The 19,988-nt window shown below is 38.5% G+C and overlaps 1 non-coding gene and 1 pseudogene across 1 annotated transcript; both read left to right on the forward strand.

The window, feature by feature from the left end:
- Positions 1–11,973: 11,973 nt before the first annotated feature.
- Positions 11,974–12,079, forward strand: LOC133091552 (U6 spliceosomal RNA). Its single transcript, XR_009700897.1, has one exon. It is a non-coding gene; the product is annotated as a U6 spliceosomal RNA (small nuclear RNA).
- A 3,881-nt stretch (positions 12,080–15,960) lies between these two features.
- Positions 15,961–16,381, forward strand: LOC133090526 (HIG1 domain family member 1A, mitochondrial-like; annotated as a pseudogene).
- The last annotated feature ends 3,607 nt before the right edge of the window (positions 16,382–19,988 follow it).

The following is a 19,988-nucleotide window of genomic DNA, read 5'->3' on the forward strand; positions in this document are numbered from 1 at the left end:
TCCTCAAGGGTAGAGACCGTGTTTCACTCATCTCTGTTCTCAGCGGTGTGTGTTGTCAGCCATCGTGTTCTGAAGGAGTGAATCCAGCCCCACTTGGAATCATTGCTCCTCTGTAGAGTAGATGGATGTAGAGAGCTGTCCGTGTCGTATATATTTAACAACCTCCTTTCCTAGAGGAGAAGCCAGAAAGTGAGAGACGATGCTTCAGTGGGGATCTTTGGAGTAGTTAAGAGCTTCAAACCTCCTTTTCCAGAGAGTGTTTTCCAAACCAAGTGGGAAATAAAACTTTCTTGAACCTCACTTTCTCTCCTTACCTCGTATATCCAGCCTTGGTGGAAATTCCAAAAGATAATGAAATAAATAAAGCACAAAGAGACAGAAACAGAGTTTGTGCCATGAATTCCTACATTAGTGAGAAGTGGGCAAACATTGTGCCTCATTCATTTGTAAAGACTTCGCAGCCTGTTATGGGCTGAATGCTTTTGTTTCCTCTCCTCAATTCATAAGTTGAAGCCCTAACCCCCAGCGTGACTATATTTGGAGTGAGGAAGTAATTAAGGTTAAATGAGGTCATAAGTGTGGGCCCTGATCAAATAGAATTAGTGTCCTCATAAGAAGAGACATCAGAGAGCCCCCCCCCCCGCCCACTTGCACAGAGGAAAGCCCACGTGAACACAAAGAGAGAGGGTAGCCATTTGCAAGCCAGAAAGAGGGGTCTCACCAGACACCAGATTGACTGGACTTGTAGCCTACAGAACTGTGAGAAACTAAATTCCTGTTGTTTAAACCACCTAGTCTATGATATTTTGTTATGACAGCCCAAGCAGACTAAGACACAGCCCTTGGAATATGCTTTCTCCACAGTGAGTATTCAATAAGTATTTATCAAATGTGCACATATATAATGATATACCTATAAAAAAGTTTAAAAATAGCTATCTGTGGGAATTCCCTGGTGGTCCAGTGGTTAGGACTTGTCACTTTCAATGCCGGGGCCCAGGTTCGATCCCTGGTCGGGGAACTAAGATCTTGCAAGCCATGTGGTACGGCAAAAAAATAAATAAATAAATAAAAGGTATCTGTGAAGATTGTGACTATGGGTGATTTTCATTTTTGTTATTTATATTTGTATAATTTGAACTCTTTATGGGGTAGGTATACTACACTGTAAAATTTTTTAAAAGCAATTTAAAAGTCATAGCTAGCTGGTTTGATATGCAGAACAGACCGAGATGTAATCATGGGTCTTGGAGACAATGTTCTGGACCTTGGAGCAGCAGACACTTCCTGTGTGGGCTGCACACGATGTCTCCCATCAAGACAAAAGCATCTGCGGGGGTGAATTTCCCGAGAGTTTGCTTAGAGGTACTAGGAAGGAGAGCACAGGTGTGAGCTCTGCAAGGCTGGGGTCAGTGTATATTCCCAGCACCTAGGATAATGGCATGTGGTAGCGAATATTTATTTGCTGAGTTAAAAAAAATGTCCATTGTTCTTCTGGTTAAATATGAAAAGATAATAAATATTTCCAGGACGATCAAATGAATGACTCAAAGGCATCTTAGGCTTAAAGTGATAATATTTCTTTTGAAATTTGAGAGTGACTATATCTAACGAAAAGAGTCAAGTTATAGGAGATCTTGATAGGGAAACGAAGGAGAGTGGGGTGTGGAGTGCACAGTTCAACCTAGCTTTCTGAATTACTGAGCTGCTGTCTCTTGTTCTCTTCAATAAGTTTTGTCAATGTCCAAAGGCCTGTTCTTATGAGGCCAGGACAATTGTTTGGAGGCTCTAAGATTGGAATTAATGAACCTGTTCACTCCAGAAGATGCTGACTTTTTGAAACTTGAGCCCAATAGACTTCAGATTTTGTTATAATATGTGTGCTAGGAACCTCTTGTGGTAACTCTGTGTACTTCATCTCTCAGCACCTAGAAAACAAACACACACACACACACACACACACACACTCAGAAGTGAAATGATTATTGTTATTTGGGGAATAAGCACAATTTTTTTTTTTAAACATCTTTATTGGAGTATAATTGTTTTACAATGGTGTGTTAGTTTCTGCTTTATAACAAAGTGAATCAGCTATACATATACATATATCCCCATATCTCTTCCCTCTTGCATCTCCCTCCCTCCCACCCTCCCTATCCCACCCCTCTAGGTGGTCACAAAGCACCGAGCTGATCTCCCTGTAAGCGCAAATGTTACATGTTAAAAATGTAGAAGTACAGATGGTCAGTAAACATCTAAATTTTTTTCAATATCTTTATTAATTAAAGAAATGTAAAGGGTGTGTACATGGGCATGTGCATGTGTGGGTGTGGGTGTGTGTGTATTTAGTACTGAGTTTTAAAGAGAGTTATACCCAGTATTGGGATGAGGAAAATAGGCATTAGGCGTTCCTATAGGCTTGGTGGGAGTGTACACTGACATAACAATTAGTAAATTAGGTCTTAAAATTGCTTTAAAATGTTCACATTCCTAACCCAGTAGGTCTAATTCTAGAAAATTTTCCAGTGGAAATGATTGAGGGAGTTCCCTGGCAGTCCAGTGCTTAGGGCTCCAAGCTTTCACCATGGCCCTGGATTCAATCCCTGGTCAGGGAACTAAGTTCCTGCAAGCCAAGCAGTGCAGTCGGAAAAAAAACAAAAAACAAAAGAAATGTTGAAGACACAGTAAGTTTTTCATATTTTCACACTGTAAGGCAGAAAGAGGGAAATGTGCAAAAATAGGAATATGGTTAAATAAATGATATTTCCACATAAAGGAATATTACTTAACATTTAAAATTGTGTTTCCAAGTAATATTTATTGACATGGAAGCATATAATATAATGCTTATAATGCTAAGAGAAAATTCTAATTCGAAAAGATACATGCACCCCAATGTTCAAAGCAGCACGATTCACACTAGCCAAGACATGGAAGCAGTCTAAATGTCCATCAACAGATGAATGGATAAAGAAGACGTAATATATATATATACACACTAGAATATTAGTCATGAAAAGAATGAAATTATGCCACTTGCAGCATGGATGTACCTAGAGATAAGTGAAGTAAGTCAGACAGAGAAAGACAAATATTATATGATATCACTTAAACGTGGAATCTAAAAAATGATACAAATGAACTTATTTACAAACAGAAACAGACACACAGATATAGAAAACAAACTTATGGTTACCAAAGGGGAAAGAGGTGGGGGGAGGAATGAATTAGGAGTTTGGGATTAGCAGATACAAACTACTATATGTAAAAGAGATAAATAACAAGGTCCTACTGTATAGCACAGGGAGCTATACTCAATATCTTGTATTAAACTATAATTGAAGAGAATATGAAAAAGAATACACATATATATAACTGAATCACCTTGCTGTACACCAGAAACTAACACAACACTATAAATTTTTTTACTTCAATAAAAAATACAGTGCTATAAGAGTAAAGCAGAATTACAACTGTAATACATATATCTCTATACATATGCACATATGATGCAGACAGATGAAAGAGAGAAAGAGAGACAGAGAAATAGAGAGACAGAGACGCTGGAAGGAAATCCACCAATATGTTAATAGGAATTATTTCTGTTGGGAAGTGTTATGATTCATTTTCAATTTCCCTTCCTAAACCTTTCTGTATTTACCAAAATCTAGAAAATGAACATTATATTAAAGAATTATGCAAGTCATACACATATATTCTTTTTTTTTTTTTTAATTTTATTTTATTTATTTATTTTTCGCTGCATTGGGTCTTCTCTAGTTGCGGCGAGCGGGGGCTACTCTTCATTTCGGTGCCCGGGCTTCTCACTGCAGTGGCTTCTCTTGTTGTGGAGCACGGGCTCTAGCCGCGCGGGCTTCAGTCATTCTGGCTCACGGGCTCTAGAGCGCAGGCTCAGTAGTTGTGGTGCACGGGCTCAGTTGCTCCACAGCATGTGGGATCCTCCCCGACCAGGGATCGAACTCGTGTCCCTGCATTGGCAGGCGGATTCTTAACCACTGTGCCACCAGGGAAGTCCCCATACACATATATTCTTATTACAAAACATTAGTTTGGACTTCAATTTTTTTTTTAACTTATAGCGGTACTACATATATTGTTCTAAAACCAGTTTTTTCATTGTATGCTTTGGAGCTATTTCTATGCTAGTACTAATAGTTCAAACTCACTTTAATGAATATAAATTTTTATTTACAGAAAAAGATATCATTTAAAACTGCAACTGTATTCATTGCTATCAGTTCAGTTTCAGATACATCCTTTGGGGTGGAATATCTAGTTCCACCAAAGAGGATGTGAGAGGTTTGATGAGGTCATCCATTTCCTCTCTAATGAGAATCTAAGATTCTATCTTAGAAAGAGCTGCACTGCCTAGTGAGCAGATAAAGTACTTAAAAGCAGGCATCTCTGCTGCGACTTGGATAAACCCTCAGCACGTTGTTTAGGCTCCTTTGTGAAGCTGGAAGGTTAGAGTTCGCAGTTGCATGAGTTCCTTAAAGGAGAAGGTTGTATGAACCTAAAGCAGTTTGGTTGCAACTTACAACAAAAGGTATATTATTTAATGTAGCGGAAACTAGAAGTAAGAGCCCCTCTCAAAAAACATAGGTAGATTTTTAAAATTAAACACACACACGCAGAGTAAAATATTCAAGCAATATAAAAACATCCTCCTACCTCAGATCCCCAGTCCACTGTTCTCTCTCTCCAGAAGGAACTCTTAGCAGTTATTGATGTATTATTCTAGAAGTATTTTATTTTATATCAAAGTACTGAATACAAACATATATCTCTCCCTCTTTACTAAAACACAAGTGGAAGCATACTGTATAAATACTCTTTGGCATCATGCAATTTTAAAAAAATCTAACAATATATCTGGTAAATGTTTTATACGTGTGTATGTGTGTGTGTGCGTGTGTGTGTGTGTTTTAAAAACATAATGGGACTTCAGTAGAATTTTAAAAGATAAGTTGGGGAAATTTACCTTTCTGGCAATACAATAGATATCCTGGAAAATGCTTCTGCTATAGAATACCTATGAATGCTAAATAAAATGCAATATATATATATATATGGATCCAGAGAGATGAGTGAGTGCTTAAGGGTGCTGCCCTAAGGCATCTGCTCACCCTGTATGCCACCTAACTCCTGTTTTGTTTGGTTTGGTTTCTAATTGTGGTAAAATATACATCATATGAAGTTTACCACTTTACCATTTTACCTTTTTTTTTTGCTGCACCACGCGGCTTGTGGGATCTTAGTTCCCCTACCAGGGATCAAACCCAGGCCCTCAGCAGTGAGAGCGCAGAGTCCTAACCACTGGACCGCCAGGGGATTCCTTCATTTCACCAGTTTTAAGTGTACAATTCAGTGGCATTAAGTACATTCACAATGTTGTGTAACAATCAACACTACCACCCAAACTTTATCATCTAAAACATTAACTTTAACACGCAAACATAAACTCTAATCATAAGCAATAGATCCTCATTCCTCTTTCCCCCCAGCCCCTGGTAACCACCATTCTACTTTCTGTCCCTATGGATTTGCCCATTCTAGATACCTCATATAAGTGGAATCATATAACCTTTGTCCTTTTGTGTCCGGCTTTTTAACTGAGCATGGATGTTTACCCTTATCGTAGCATATATAATTCACGTATTCATCCATGATGAAGCAAGTAAGGTTCATCCGTGTTGTAGCACGTATCAGAACTTCAATCCTTTCTATGGCAAAGTAAAATTCCATTGTTTGTATATACCACATTTTGTTTATCCATTCATCTGTTGACGGACACTTCAGTTGTTTCCATATTTTGGCTATTGTGAATGATGCTGCTATAAACACTGACATACAAGTATCTGTTTGAATCCCCGTTTTCAGATCTTTCGGGTATGTACCTGGGAGTGGAATTGCTGAGTCATATGAAAATTCTGTTTAACTTTTTGAGGAACCGCTAAACTTTGTGAGTGACTGCACAATTTTACATTCCAACCAACAATGCACAAGGGTTTTAATTCCTCCACATCTGTCAATATTTGCTGTGTTCTGTTTTATTTTTCTTTTTGTTAAGTAATAGCCATCCCAGTGGGTGTTAAGTGCTGTAGTGGTTTTGATTTGCATTTCCCCAATGATTAATGATGCTGAGTATCTTATTGGCCATTTGTATTATATTTTCTTCAGAGAAATTCAAATCATTTGACCATCTTTTGGTTTTTGTTTGTTTGTTGTTTGGCTGCACCACATGGCTTGCAGGATTTTAGTTCCCTGACCAGGGATCGAACTTGTGACCCCTGCAGTGGAAACGTGGAGTTCTAACCACTGGACCACCAGGGAATTCCTTCTTTTGATGATTTTTTAATTAGGTTGTTTTTTGTTGTTGTTGAGTTTTAGGAGGTCTTTATATGTTCTAGATATTAACCTCTTACCAGATATATGATTTGCAAATATCTTTCTCCCATTCTATGGGTTGTTTTTTTCACTCTCTTGATAGTGTCCTTTGATGCACAAAAGTTTAAAATTTTGATATAGTCTAAATTATCTATTTTTTCTTTTGTTGCCTGTGCTTTTTGTGTCATATCCAAGAAACCATGGCCAAATCCAATGTCACAAAGGTTTTCCCCTGTGTTTTCTTCTAAGAGTTTTATAGTTTTATGTCTTATGTCTTTGATTTATTTTCAGTTAATTTTTTGTATGTAGTATAAAGGTCCAACTTCATTCCTTTTTTTTTTTTTTAATTTAAAAATTTTTTGGCTGCGTTGGGTCTTCATTGCTGTGTGCAGGCTTTCTCTAGTTGAGGCAAGTGGGGACTACTCTTTGTTGTGGTGTGTGGGCTTCTCATTGTGGTGACTTCTCTTGTTGTGGAGCATGGGCTCTAGGCTCATGGGCTTCAGTAGTTGCAGTCATGCAGGCTCAGCAGTTGTAGCACGTGGGCCCTAGAGCACGTGGGCTTCAGTAGTTGTGGCACTCGGGCTTAGTTGCTCTGCAGCATGTGGGATCTTCCCAGACCAGGGATCGAACCTGTGTTCCTTGCATTGGCAGGTGGATTCTTAACCACTGCGCCACCAGGCAAGTCCCAACTTCATTCTTTTGCATGTCAATATCCAGTTTTCCCAGCACCATTTGTTGAAAAGACTGTCCATTCCTCATTGAATGCTTTTGGCATCCTTGTTGAAAATCAACTGCCCATACAGGTGAGTGTTTATTTCTGGGCTCTCTATTCTAGTCCATTGGTCTATGCATCTGTCTATATGCCTGTACCACACTGTTTTGATTACTGTAGCTCTGTAGTAAGTTTTGCAATCAAGAAGTGTGAGCCCTCCAACTTTGTTCTTGAGCTCCTGTTTTAATCACTGTGTAGGTGACAGGACACAAAGTCTAGTATCCTCAGGGCATATATGATTCAGGGAACAGGAGGCAGCATTCTTAGTGAAAGGGCAAATTAGGACAACACCTGTCCCCCCCCAACACACATACACACACAATAGTAAGAAAACTCATATTTGTGGAGGAGGAAAGTCCCCCATGAAACTGGTCATAACCATTTTTAAAGAATCATTGCCATAAATAATGTTCCTGTCAACTTAAATGCAAAAGCCTCCACCCTATCTTCATCGTATTCAGTCTTTCCCAAACAACAGTCACAACTAGACCTGAGTACATGCCCTTCAGATGGTCTGTCTTTCGGGTCAATGTAAAGCTGTTTTGAATGTTCCTTAGATGCTTTAAGAAAACTCATTGACATAAAGCAGAATCTCTGGCTCAAAACACTTGAAGATCTCTCCTGCCAGGCAGTGCTAGATGCCACCAGGTTTGACGTAAATGAAAAGTGTGCTTATTGTCGGCCATGATCCAAGAAAGCTGAGATGAGGAACAGAACTAGTGCTGTGGGTGTGGGTGTTGGTGAACCTAACATCATGATTCTGGATTCGTATACACCTAGTAATATGACTTAAAATATACATAAAGTTAAAATTAACATCAGTACACGAATCAATTGAAAAACTCATAGTGGAAGATTTTTCTTTTTTAAAGAAAAATATTGAACTTTATTTTGCACTTGAGGTTCCATTGTGTCTTTAATGAATTTCTAAAGTTATAATACCTAAATAGAATTCCATGAGGCACTGGGATGTTTAATATAAAACTAAATTTACTTTCTTCTTTCTTACAGTGGAGAATTTTAATATACCTCTCAATAATTCTTTTTTTAAAAAATAAATCTATTTATTTATTTATTTATTTTTGGCTGTGTTGGGTCTTTGTTGCTGCACGCAGGCTTTCTCTAGTTGCAGTGAGCGGGGGCTACTCTTTGTTGTGGTGCATGGGCTTCTCATTGCAGTGGCTTCTCCTGTTGTGGAGCATGGGCTCTAGGTGCACGGGCTTCAGTAGTTGTGGCACGTGGGCTCCATAGTTGCGGCTCACAGGCTCTAGAGCGCAGGCTCAGTAGTTGTGGCACACAGGCTTAGTTGCTCCACGGCATGTGGGATCTTCCCAGACCAGGGCTCGAACCCCTGTCCCCTGCATTGGCAGGCGGATTCTTAACCACTGTGCCACCAGGGAAGTCCCTCTCAATAATTCTTAAATCAAGTAGACAAAAAATATCAATGAATGTATAGAAGAAGATCTGAAGAACACAAATAAGTAAGTCAATATAAATATAAACTCAGTGCCCATGATTTGGAGAATATGCTTTTTTTTTTTAAACATCTTTATTGGAGTATAATTGCTTTACAATGATGTGTTAGTTTCTGCTTTATAACAAAGTGAATCAGTTATACATATGTCCCCATATTTCTTCCCTCTTGCGTCTCCCTCCCTCTCACCCTCCCTATCCCACCCCTCTAGGTGGTCACAAAGCACCGAGCTGATCTCCCTGTGCTATGCGGCTGCTTCCCACTAGCTATCTATTTTACGTTTGGTAGTGTATATATGTCCATGCCACTCTCTCACTTTGTCCCAGCTTACCCTTCCCCCTCCCCGTATCCTCAAGTCCAGAGAATATGCATTTTTAACACAAATGAAGCAGTTATGTTCTAGACCAGGGTTTGGTAAACCTTTTCTGTAAAGAGACAGATAATAAATATTTTGGCTTGGAATACCATATGGTCCCTCTCTCAACTACTCAATTCTTGCTTTTGTGGACATGTACAATATGTAAACAAATGAGTGTGGCTGTATACCAATAAAACTTTATTTATGAAAACAAGCAGCAGGACTACACTGGTGGCTCAGTGGTTAAGAATCCGCCTGCCAATGCAGGGGACACGGGTTTGATCCCTGGTCTGGGAAGATCCCACATGCCACGGAGCAACTAAACCCGTGTGCCACAACTACTGAAGCCCATGTGCTGCAACTACTGAGACCTGTGCTGCAACTATTGAAGCCCTTGCCCCTAGAGCCCGTGCTCCGCAACAAGAGAAGCCACCGCAATGAGAAGCCCGCACACCGCAACAAAGAGTAGCCCCCGCTTGCTGCAACTAGAGAAAGCCCACACACAGCAACGAAGACCCAATGCCGCCAAAAAAAAAAAAAAAAAGCAGAAACAAAAAAACAAGCAGCAAGGGACTTCCCCAGCAGTCCAGTGGTTAGGACTTCTACTGCAGGGGGTACAGGTTCAATCCCTGGTCGGGGGACTAAGATCCTGCAAGACATACAGCCCAGTCAAAACAAACAAACAAACAAAAAACAAGCAGCAAGCCACATTTGGCCCATAAGTTGCAGTTTGACAACTCCCATTCTAGAACATAAGCAAGTGTCAATCTATTCCAAAGACTCAGTCTCATGAAAACTATGCTATTTGACTATAATAAAATCAAAATTTAAATCAATAACAGGGACTTCCCTGGTGGTCCAGTGGTTAAGAATCTGCCTTCCAGTGCAGGGGATGTGGGTTCGATCCCTGGTCAGGGAACTAAGATCCCACATGCTGCAGAGCAACTAAGCCCGTGTGCCACAACTACTGAGCCTGCGCTCTAGAGCCTGCGAGCCACAACTACTGAGCCCACGTGCCACAACTACTGAAGCATGCGCACCTAGAGCCCATGCTCCGCAACAAGAGAAGCCACCGCAATGAGAAGCCCGTGCACCGCAACGAAGAGTAGCCCCCGCTCGCCACAACTAGAGAAAGCCAACGCGCAGCAACGAAGACCCAATGCAGCCAAAAATAAATAAATTAAATAAATAAAGTTTTAAAAAAAGTAATTCTTCACTATATCTTAAGAAGAATAGGTGAAAACAACAATAGTGGGCTTTTAATGAAGCCTCTTTGAAACTCTTAGGATAGTTCAGTGAAATGTAAGCATTTTCAAGAGTTCAAATATTTTCCTAGACTTTCCCGGGGCTGTCACTGGAGCTGACTTTTAAAAAAAGGCAAATACCACCCCTAGAGAAGAGGGGTAAATTGGTTATGGTTAAAGAGGGGGAGGTGGGAGGGAGGGTATCAAAAGAGTTAAGTGTTGGCTAGAATTGGGTCATAAATAGAATAAGACAACTCTTATGACATCTATTTTTGGATCAACAATATTAAAAAACTTTGCTTTTCAGTTGTACAACATAAGGAAATCAGCCTAAAACAATAAAATTATGTTAGACGTTTTCAAAATTCTCTTTCTGTAGCCAAAAAAAAAACCTCACAAAGGGATTATAGCTAGTCCATACAAATGGGTGATCTATTTCATTGTATCAATACAAATGATCATCTTGTTTGTGCAGAAATATATATTTTTAATAGTAGGATTCAAGTACAAATTAACTTGGAGAATGCACATATGGGTTTTTATAAAAATCATACAAAGTCTTTACCTACAGTGAAGGTACTTGTTCAGATTAGACAAAGATGTTCAAACACACATACACAAGGATGTCCAAAACTTACACCCTTCAGTTCTTTCAGGATGAGCCAAAACGAGGCTTTCAGATTTAAAAGAAAAAAAAAGAAAAGTTTATTTTGACTGAACGTCACATATGAAAGTAAGTGACTAATAATAACAGAAGCATGAAAATCTAAGCACCATGAAGACCACTGTTAGAAAAATCCTTCTATTCAGAAGTTCCTTTTGATGATGTGCTAGCCATTGTTGTTGCCAGTGAGCACCAATCTCCCCCCACCTCTCCCTAATAGACATAAAACAGACCTCAAACGACCAAGGCAGGGTACTACTGTCTTTCTACTCTGGTAAGGTATGTGTGCAATTACATTTTTCATCTCTAGATGGTGCAAGCTGAAAGTAATTTCTCTTTTTCAGGGTTTAGCTACATGAGATGATTTGTAATATCTTCAGGTTTACTTTTTCTGCATAACCATGGAAAAGGCATTTCTGACCTTATTTATTATAGTTTGCTTAGTCTATTTCTTATATATATATGTTTTCATATTCTTTTTTTCCTTATGGTTTATTACAGGATATTGAATAGAGTTCCCTCTGCTATACGATAGGACCTTGTTGTTTATCTGCTTAGTCTATTTCTTAACACACTTATCTATGATCTACAGAGGTCAATAAGTACAGAAAAGAAACTTTACTAAATGTGTCCTAACAGCCATTTCCTATCAGATTCTATTGAGTTAAATTTCTAATGTACAATAATTACAATAATTATTTTAAATGGTCTAAAATATTCTGGGGAAAAATTTTTTTTTTTACTCAAAATAATTTGACATTAAAATCTAGTAGAATCTTCTTAGAACATAATTCAACGCAACAGATTCAGATCTGCTAAAGGTCAAAATATTACCACGGCTGGCAAACTTTTTCTGTAAAGGGCAAGATAGTAAATATTTGAAGCTCCATTGTAGCCTAAAAGCAGCACCGACAAGATGCAAACAAGTGGGTGTGGCTGTGTCCTGGGATTCCTCTGGGCTGTAGTTTGCTGATTCCTGTCATTTACAGCAAAAGCCTGATTTCTTATGATAAGTCACCGTCGTTTTTAAGCCCCCCCCAAAACTGGATGCCTGTGCTCTCTTCAGCAACACATATAATAAAATTGGAACGATACAGAGAAATTAGCATGGCCCCTGTGCAAGGATGACATGCAAATTCATGAAGCATTCCATATTTTTGTAAAGCAATTATACTCCAATAAAGATGAAACAAATTAATTAATTAATCAATTTTAAAAAAGCAACTGGATGCCTGAGTCTGTTACAGATTATAGACATATTTAGTTTGGGTCATGATATGAAAAATAGTTGAGTTCACATAAAAATCCAGATTTCCATCTCTTGGGGAAAAAAACCCTGAGGACCTAGAAACACTGAGCCCAGAAAATGAGCTGAGGTTAAATATTCTGTCCTCTCCTTGGAGGGATCAGGTGCTCTCCAGCTGCTGCTGTTCCCACAGGCTGGCTTGTTCACTCACCTCTCCACAGCGCTGGCCACTGGGACTGAGACCTCTTAGAACTGGAAAACCTCCACCAACTCTGTCCCCTAACGCTCTTCCTTATGCCCTTTCACTGACTACCCATTTATCTCCTCCTATTCTGGCCTACATTCTTCTATATTTCAGCTCTCATTGTTTTCATTTAAATACATCAAAACACGTAGTAATAATAACATGATAGCAATGAGCGATTATTTACGACACACTTTTGCTGCAAATATGAAAACAAGAGTTCGTATTAGTAAAAAATATTCATTTTGATTAACTCTCCTCATATACATCATAAGAATGAAATAATATTACTATGTCTCAGATACAAACCAGGAAACATTCCAATTTTTTAAAATCTTTATATAAAAAAAATCATTTTTCAATTTAAAAAGTAATCTTTTTATAGTAGTCTACATTTTTTTCAAAAAAAGCTTTTCTACACATTAATTAACTTTAACATCCATGGATTTCTGGAATTGGAATTGAATAATAAGTCTGAATAACTTATTGAATTACTCAGATTGTATTATTACCTCATTCACAGATTTTTGCTTTATATTCATCAAGACATGTCTGAATCAATGTGAGAAACGATTTCCAGATCAATGCCCTCATGAGAAAGACACTCAGCCCTGCAATGTGTGGACTTCTCACATTTTTACCTTATTTACTCCTGTATTTTCCTCTTTCTGTATTTCTTTCCTCTTTCAATGTTGAGGAGAAAATGCAAATATTTTCCTTTCTTCACAACATTTTCCTAGGTTTATGCTTAGGTTTAAGGTTCCCGTGTGCCTGACATCATTTGTCCTTCTTTACTTTCAAAATGAGATGCAGTTTAAAAAGTCCTTTGATTTTTAAACCCTTTGGTTTTGTTGTAAGTGGATTATTCCTGAGCCTTTGTGAGACACAGCTAACATGGCTTGGTCTCACTGGTGCCCAGTTCCCATCCTGAAGCTAGCCAGGAACCCAACAAGAGTCGCCTTATTAGAACAAAAGACACTCCTATCACCCAGGAAATTGCAAGGGATTTAGGAGCTCTGTAACAGGGACCAGAGTCAAAGACCAAATATTAGAACAAAAGATGCTCCTAGCATGTTTATCACATAGGAAATTACAAAGGCTTTAGGAGCTCTGGCCAGGAGCCAGGGACAAAATATCATACTACCTTAACAATTTTATCATATGTATGTACCATCTGAACCACTATTTAAATTTTAATTGATTTATCTTTTATATACATTATTTTTAAAAGAAAAATTGCTATTTAAAAAGGAAACATTTGATAGGAAACAAAAACCAGGATTGCTGACTATGACTAGAAAATAACCATAGGAATAAGTATGAGACTATAAAAATTAAGATATTTTTTAAATATACCACCAATATATTTCATCAAATACACCACTAATATATTTGAGAAATGCTCTTAGGGTTCACCAGCTTCTAGACCTAGTGTGAGAAGACTTCCAAGTGCTACTTGGACACAGGTAGTTTGATGGAAATGTTTCCATTAACCCTTTGCTACAATGCATCTGCCTGAGACTGTGCCCATGAGAGGGTCATGGTCTCCTTTCCCTCCTCCTTTTTCAAAGTCTCACTTCTCCTACTTCATAAAAGACAGAGAATTGTTCTATGGTTCTTCACCTGGGAGACATGGGTGTTATTGGACTAGAAAACAAAATGGCCGTTTGAAATATTTGTGTCAGTTTTTTTAAAAAAAATTTATTTGGCTGTATAGGGTCTTAGTTGCAGCATGAGGGATCCTCGTTGCAGCACGCAGGATCTTTCGTTGAGGCACGTGGGCTTCTCTCTAGTTGTGGCCCATGGGCTCCAGAGCACTCAGGCTCAGTAATTGTGGCATGCGGGCTCTCTAGTTGTGTGCGTGGGCTTAGTTGCCCCACGGCATGTGGGATCTTAGTTCCCTGACCAGGGATAGAACCTGAGTCCCCTGCATTGGAAGGCAGACTCTTAACCACTGGACCCCCAGGGAAGTCCCTTGTGTCAGTTCTGAAAAAAATAAATGAGTCCAAGACCAGATTTAAAAATCCTTTTGTCAGTCCGGTGGTTTCTCATTTTTTACTTTCAACAAAATAGATGGATATAATTTACAACAACTTTCAATGATAAATTACTATATACATTTTGGCATAAAACTCAGGAGTTCACAGAGTTGAGTGATATTGCTCTAAAAAAAACCTCTTCATCATTTTAAACACATTTGTGTGAATAAGGTTTCTCAGTGTTTATATCTATAAAAACAAAATATAGGAATAGAATTGAACATTATCTTATTCTAGTAATAAGTAACATTCCTTCACAAAAACATGAATCAGGCAAATAAAAAGTAACCACATCCATTTCTTCAAGAGATGCACTTCCAATATCATTTTACTCTTTGTCAAAATTTTATTAAAATTTGTAATATATTTGTTTTAGTCAATTGTCAATTAATAAAATCCAACTGATATCCATATTTTCATTGCAGAGTAAAATAAAATGACCAATAAAAGATTTTCAAGCACTAGATTTTTTTAGGATCAAATTCTCTGTGAGAATGGAAATATGAATTCAAAGACAAAAAGAGCGATGTAAAGTTTCTGATTGTCAAAGAGTTTGCTCATATATTTTTAAAATGGATAATGGTGGATATCATTTTGCTATGATATTCAGATTCCATTGGCTACTTTAAAAACTGTAAAGGGATAGTTTTATTTTAAAAACTCAGTATATACCATGTTGGAAAATACATCTTTTGTAGCTATTTAAACTTACGATATAAACTTTCATATGTCAATTTTAAAATGTGTGACCGGGACACTGTTTTACAAAATTCTTTTTGAGATTATGGAAGCAAAATAATTTGAAAACCAGGAAACCTTAAATATGTCAGAGATTTTTAAATCTACTAATTGTGAAATAAAGAATGTTGCCCACCATCCAGTTCTACAAGAATCGAGTCACTAGCCACTACAGTTGCTGACCTACAATTAACCCTGAAAGGAATTCAGGGTGAAGATCAGGATGAGGTACTCTGTGCTCTGGGGAAACAGGCAAAACAGGCCCTTAGTTAGAAATGTTTCAGGAGGAATTTTTTATGAACCTGGATTCTTGCATCTTCCATACTTAGAAAAGCACTAAAATCATTAACTGAGATGTCTGTTCCTTGTGACTAGCAGCAACCTTCTACCAAGATGTGTGCTTGAGTGCATGTACCCCTTTGCCCAAATCACATATATACTGACCTACCTCTTCAGAGCAGTTCCTCAGAGCTGAGAGGCTGTCTCCCAGGCTATAGTCCTTAGTAAGCCCCCAAATTAAACTGAAACTCATAGCTCTCACGTTGTATATTTTTATTTCAGTCCACATATTCATGAATCCTTACTGAAAACATTACTCAAATACAAATTCCAACCGCCAGAGTAATACTCAAAATCAAGAACTCAAGACTGGAAAAGTCAGAGTAAGAAAAAAGAAGTGGAACATCGAAAACAATTCACCTCGCAAAATTGAGTATAGATAGCTGTGTTATAATTTGTTTTCAAGTTTAAAATTTTTCAAAAGTCAGCTCCAAATGAATGCAAACGTTAAAGCCATTCTTGGCGGGCGGGACCAGGAGAAGCCTGATGGATGGCAGGTACGGGAGGTGGGCCAGAAGCCGGTTGGAGCCTGAGACGTCTTGTAGTTGTCTGAAGAGTCTTCAATCACTGTGTCAAGCGATACAGATGTTTCTCCTTCTTCATATGATGAAGATCAGGGATCTAAACTTATTAGAAAACCTAGAGAGGCACCATTTGTCCCCCTTGGAATGGCACGTTTTGCAGCAATCATTGCGTATGGATTATATATTTAAATTGAAGAGCAGGGGAAATACTAAAATGTCTGTTCACCTGATCCACATGCACATGGCAGCCCAAGGCTTTGTTGTGGGAACAATGATTCTTGGTATGGGCTATTCCATGTATCAAGAATTCTGGGTAAAACCTAAACCTTAGAAGAGGAGATGCTGTCTTGGTCTTGTTAGTGGTGCTTGCTTTAGTTAGACATCTCATATTGAGGTTATATGTTTATGTTGAAAATAAATTGTTTGGGTCAGACAATAACATGGTAATTTGAATACTGGCTTCCTTTCTTGTAGGCTTGATTTGCCTGGTGACCAAGTTACTGGTGACTAGTTCACTAGCTAGGTCATTCAGGGGAGTCAAATTAGCACAAAAGAAACATGTCACTTTTAAATGCACTTGATAGTGGTACAATGTCCACCTGCTTAAACTCTTCTGATGAAATTAGTTCTAAAGAGGACAACATGCCAATCCTGAAATGCTCCCAGTTGCTGCAGAATATCATATACTTTTGATGTAATGTAGGAATCCTATTTACCCCAGTTAATTTAACTCTTTCTGACTGCCTTGTGGAATGAGTACTGTTTTAAGGGCTGGTTATCTTTTGAGGAACGCTTTCAGAACAGCACATGGAATACAACATTATAAACCTCCTGGCAAGTATGTGTGTGTGTTTTAAACCAAACCTAAAAGGCTGATAACAGAGCTGCTTAGACGTAATATTTATTTCAGAATCATAGTTGTAAACGTGAGAATAACTCGATTGTAGATCCCCTTTTAGCTCTTTTGAAATTGCAGAATTATATTTTGCTGCTGTTATACTAGAATAATTTGTCAATGCCATTTTGAAGTAGAAATGTGTATTTTAAGTGCTAATGCAAAGGGAAATGAAAAACAATTTTTATTTATTTTTTAAAATTTATTCTACTTATTCATTTTTGGCTGCGTTGGGTCTTTGTTGCAGTGCGCGGGCTTCTCATTGCGGTGGCTTCTCCTGTTGCATGCAGAGCACAGGCTCTAGGTGCGCAGCCTTCAGTAGCTGTGGCACATGGGCTCAGTAGTTGTGGTGCGTGGGCTCTAGAGCACAGGCTCAGTAGTTGTGGCGCACGGGCTTAGTTGCTCCGGCATGTGGGATCTTCCCGGACCAGGGATCGAACCCGTGTCCCCTGCACTGGCAGGCGGATTCTCAACCACTGCGCCACCAGGGAAGCCCCCAAAAACACTTTTTAAATGTCTGCAGTATGTTTATTATCTCTATAAGAATCATAAATGTTAAACTAAGTAAATTACCTATAATGGAAGTGGTTTATGAGCAAGCTGGATTGGTCAGACTTTATACAAACTTTGGTATGCTACAGAATGCTTTATTGTACTTGTGAAATTTGCTTGTCTAACCTGAATTTACATTCCATGGTGATAACATGGTAATGCAGTGATATTAAAGAAAGTGAACACACACACACACACAGAGCAATTCTTGAAAAGGATTTAGATGGTGAAAAGAAAATACCGTGGGCATACAACCCCAGGTTAAATTAACAACAACTGGAGTAAGGCAAAGTAAATGACTGACAGCTCTTGAATGCATTCATTTGCTGACAGAATACTTGAGTGTTGAGTGCCAGCAGTGTGCCAAACACTCTCGGAGGTGCCCAGACTATATCACTAAACAAAATAGTCAAAGATCCCTACCCTTGCAGAATTTAGAATTTTCTTCTTGTAGATGTAATGTATGGCTTGGGGAAAGGGAAGTAAAGAAAAGTTATTTTGTTTTTGACTATCCTAATTTGAGATACTGAGTTTGAAGTTGGTATTTAATAAATGAACTTGACTTTCAGCTGAAGAAATACATAATCTAAAAAGGAACACCATATGAGAGGAGTGACTTCAGTGAACCCAGGAAAGCGCTAAATTCCTTAACTTGAGATATCTAGTTTTCTTTAATTAACAATAATCTTTTGATGTTCAGACTACTTTTCCTTTGTTGCAAAATTCCTGTATATCCTAGCTCCCCCTGTGCCTCCTTGGAGCAGTTCTCTCAGAGTTACTTGAGATGCTGCCTCCCAGGCTTGAAGTCCTAAAACTTTCTGCCGAATAAAACATAATTCTCAAATTAAAAAGAAAAACCATTAAACAAACAAACAAAAAGAAACACCAAGTAATGCAGGGAAAAGAAAATGCTAAAAAAAAAAACAAAACTCAACTATATGAGTATATAAATATTACTCTGTGAAATGCAGGATATCTGAATGCTTGGAGAATATTCCTCCTTACCCACCAGATACTCTCTTTTTTCCCCACTAGTTTTATTGATATATAATTGACACACAGCACTGTGTAAGTTTAAGGTGTACAGCATCATGATTGGACCTACACACATCATGAAATGATGACCACAGTAAGTTTAGTGAGCATCCGTCATCTCATACAGATACAAAATTAGAGACATAGAAAAAAAATTTTTTCCTTGTGATGAGGATTCTTAGGATTTACTCTTTTAACAATTTTGATATATAACATAGAGCAGTGTTAATTATATTTATCATGTTGTACATTACAGCCCTAGTACTTATTTATCCTATAACTGGAAGTTTGTACCTTTTGACAGCCTTCATTGAACTCCCCATCCCCCTACCCCCACCTCTGGTAACCACAGGTGGTTTGTGTGTTTGTTTTTGAGGTATAATTTACCTACAACACTATGTTAGCTCCTGTTACACAACACAGTGATTCAATACATAAACAAAAAATGTTGCCTGCCATTCCAGTTCTACAAAGATCAAGTCATTAACTGCTGCCATTACAGACCTACAGTACAACCTGAAAGGAATTCAGGGTGAAGCTTTCTGTGTTGTGGCTATATGAGCCCCTAGATAGTTAAGATGCATATCTAAGGAAGAATTTCAATGACCCAAGATTGTTGCATCTTCCCATCCATAGAGAAGCACTAAAATTATTAACTTGTGATATGTTTTTTGTGATTGGCTGTAATCTTTTAGCAAGATGTATGCTCGATTACATGTATTTGTCAGCAAAACATTCATCTATATCCTGGCTCCTCCCCTACCTCTTTGGAGCTATCTGAGAGGCTGTCTCCTGGGCTCTAGTCCTCAGTAAGACATGGAATAAAACTCAACTCAAAGCCCTTACGGTGTGTATTTATTTATCCAGTCAACAAATACTTCTCTACATTTCAAAACGACCACCATAAGTCTAGTTACCATCCACCAGCTGCTCTCTGAATCCAGTCATTTAGGGTTTTTATGAAGGTTCTACCATGCAGTTCTGACCTCCCTGGAGGTCAGGGAGTAGGGCTAAAAGTTCCAACATTTCAACCTCTGTGGTTGGTTCCTCTGGCAACCAGCCCCCATCCTCCAAGAGTCACCTCATTAGCATAAACTCAGGTATGGGCTTATTATGAATAACGAAAGACGCTCCACTCAGCCCTGCCACTCAGGAATTTAGAAGGGTTTTAGAAGCTTTGTGCCAGGAACTGGAATGAAGACCAAATATATATTTCTTATGATATCACAAGATCACAGTGTGTGTGTGTGTGTGTGTGTGTAGAGGAGAAGATAAGGAGGAGAAAGAGAGAGAGAGAGAGAGAGAGAGAGAGAGAGAGAGAGACAAAGGCGGAAGAGGGAGGAAACTGTTCCCTTTCCCTTACTCAACAGAGGAGGTGGCATGGGGCCCGGGGGAAAGGCAAGGTCCCCTGCAGGCCAGAAACCTTCTCTACTTGAGGGCTCTGGCCGATGGGGTC

This window comes from Eubalaena glacialis, chromosome 4 (genome assembly GCF_028564815.1).
Source record: "Eubalaena glacialis isolate mEubGla1 chromosome 4, mEubGla1.1.hap2.+ XY, whole genome shotgun sequence".
Classification (NCBI taxonomy): Eukaryota; Metazoa; Chordata; class Mammalia; order Artiodactyla; family Balaenidae; genus Eubalaena; species Eubalaena glacialis.